Consider the following 2,587-nt stretch of genomic DNA (forward strand, 5'->3'; position numbering starts at 1 on the left):
CCTCGAAATCTGACAGATTTGGAGTGCTTTTGCAAAGAAGAGTGGGCAAGTATTGCCACGTCAAGATGTGCCATGCTAATAGACTCCTACCCAAAAAGGCTGACTCCTGTAATAAAATCAAAAGGTACTTCAACAAAGTATTAGTCTAAAGGTGTGCATACTTATACAACCAGGTTATTGTAAGGTTTTTATTTTTCATTTTTCCCCCTCAAAGATTTCAATTTGTTTTTCAATTGAATTGTTGAATAGGTCACATTAAAGGGGGGGGGAGTTCTGACATGATTTATCTTTGTCTTCTTATTTTACATCATAAGAACCTGGCATTTTAACAGGAGTGTGTAGACTTTTTCTATCCACTGTAGATATTTATATATGAAACCTAAATCTCTGTTACTTCAGGAGGCGAAAGGAGACAGTCTAGCCCCTATCCCTGTTAGAGCTGTTGGAGCATTTTCTAAGCAGCTTTTTCTTCTGGGTTCCAGATCTTTCTTAGAACTTTTAGACAGAATGAAAAGTGTTGAACTTGTTTGTGTGGAGAGCAAAGATTGTGGAGTAGCTGAGCAGAAGGAACAGAGCAGAGAAATCTGCAGATGATGATGTTGTGCTGTTGTTTGGAAACATGATGAAAGTGTTCAGACGTGGAGAACAAGTGTGACTACAAGCTGCAATAAGGAGAGCAAAGACAGCTATGGAATGAAACTGGAGAAACAGCTCAAGATCAATATGGAAAAATCTTAAGGACATGACAGACTACAATAAACGCCCTATCTCCCCTCTTAACAATGATCCAAGCCTCCCAGACAAACTAAATAACTTTTATGCAAGGTTTGAAATCTACCTCACCAGTCATCCCCCCCGACCCCATTCCAACACCACTCTTCCCTTGATTTTAACCTTTAACTTTTAACCTGTCTAAACACCACCTACTTCCAGTACAACGGTGGATTCTACAGACAGAAGCATAGCTGTGCCATGGGTTCACCGGTATCCCCGATTGTGGCAAACGTCTACATGGAAGAAGTGGAGAATAAAGCCCTCAACTCCTTCAGAGGAACAGCACCGAGCCACTGGTACAGATATGTGGACGACACCTGGTTCAAAATTAAAAGCCAGAAAGTGCAAGCCTTCACAGAACACATCAACTCTGTGGACAGTAACATCAAGTTCACACGAGAAGATGTTCACAACAACAGTTTGGCCTTCCTGGACTGCGCTGTACACATTGAAGAGGACAGGAGCCTGCAGATTGGTGTTTACAGAAAACCCATACACACAGACCAATACCTACTGTTCGATTCCCACCACCCACTGGAGCACAAGCTAGGGGTCATGAGAACACTGCACCACAGAGCGGAAAACATACCAACAAGCGCCCAAGACAGAGAGAAGGAACAGAACCACCTGAAGGGGGCACTTACAGCCTGTGGATACCCTAAATGGACCTTTGTGAAAACAGCCACAAGATCCAAGAAGAACAAAACTACAGGGGAGGAGGAAAAGAAGGTCAAACGCAACAACATTGTGATTCCGTACGTGTCTGGAGTATCAGAGAAACTCAGGAGGATTTTCAACAAACATAACATCCCGTGTTTTTAAACCCAAGAACACACTAAGACAGATACGAGTACACCCCAAAGACCGCACACCCAAACACAAGAAAAGCAATCTAGTGTATGCGGTCCAATGCAGTGAGGAATGCACAGACCTGTATATTGGGGAGACTAAACAACCACTACACAAACGCATGGCTCAACACAGAAGGGCCAACTCCTCAGGCCAAGGCTCTGCAGTCTACTTACATTTGAAGGACAGAGGACACTCGTTTGAGGACCACCAGGTGCACATTTTAGACAGAGAAGATGGATGGTTTGAAAGAGGTGTTAAGGAAGCATCTACACCAGGGTTGAGAAGCCGTCATTTAACAGGGGAGGGGGTCTACGCCACCACTTATCCCCTACTTACAATGCTGTCCTTTCATCACTTCCCAGGAAACTCAACAAACGTAACCTCTTGGCCTCAGGTGAAGATATCAACGATGGTCGTTCAGTCTTGGCCACCGGTAGTCTTAATGACTGTAACAACTGTCGTCACAGCAACCAGGAAAACTAACGAACCAGCGGTATCGATGACCCTGGAAAACGACCCCACTGAGGTTAAATAGCTGAGTTTCCCTGCCAGTCAGTCAGAACTGAAGAAGTCCTTTGGATGAGGGACGAAACGTCTTCCAGTATCTTCAACCAAGTCCAGCTGCCCTTGATTTTAACCTTCGTTGGATAACTATTACCTGGATGAATCTTCATAGACAACTTCTCTCTTTGGTTTAGTTGCATTCTCATACACTATAGCATGGTGATTTACCCATGGTATTCTGTATTGTACATGTTGTGAAGTGTATTGTCTATTTGTTGTTTGTAGTGTATACACATGATGCAGAGCTTAAACATAATGTACCGAAAACAAATTCCACCGGCATTGTCACGTATCTCATAAGACACTCTAATCTAATTTAATCAGAGTATTAAATGGAAATGTGCTGGTGAACTTGCTGCAGTCTGTGCTGGTAGAAAGATGTGTTCTGTTTTTAATG

The 2,587-nt window shown here is 43.2% G+C and overlaps 1 protein-coding gene across 1 annotated transcript in view; it reads left to right on the forward strand.

Moving 5' to 3' along the window:
• The window catches only part of LOC123979950 (scavenger receptor cysteine-rich type 1 protein M130-like), a 64,530-nt gene that overhangs the window by 27,693 nt on the left and 34,250 nt on the right, over positions 1–2,587 (forward strand). The gene's annotated exons all lie outside the window — the stretch shown is intronic.

Source organism: Micropterus dolomieu, linkage group LG12 (genome assembly GCF_021292245.1).
Source record: "Micropterus dolomieu isolate WLL.071019.BEF.003 ecotype Adirondacks linkage group LG12, ASM2129224v1, whole genome shotgun sequence".
In the NCBI taxonomy this organism is placed as follows: domain Eukaryota; kingdom Metazoa; phylum Chordata; class Actinopteri; order Centrarchiformes; family Centrarchidae; genus Micropterus; species Micropterus dolomieu.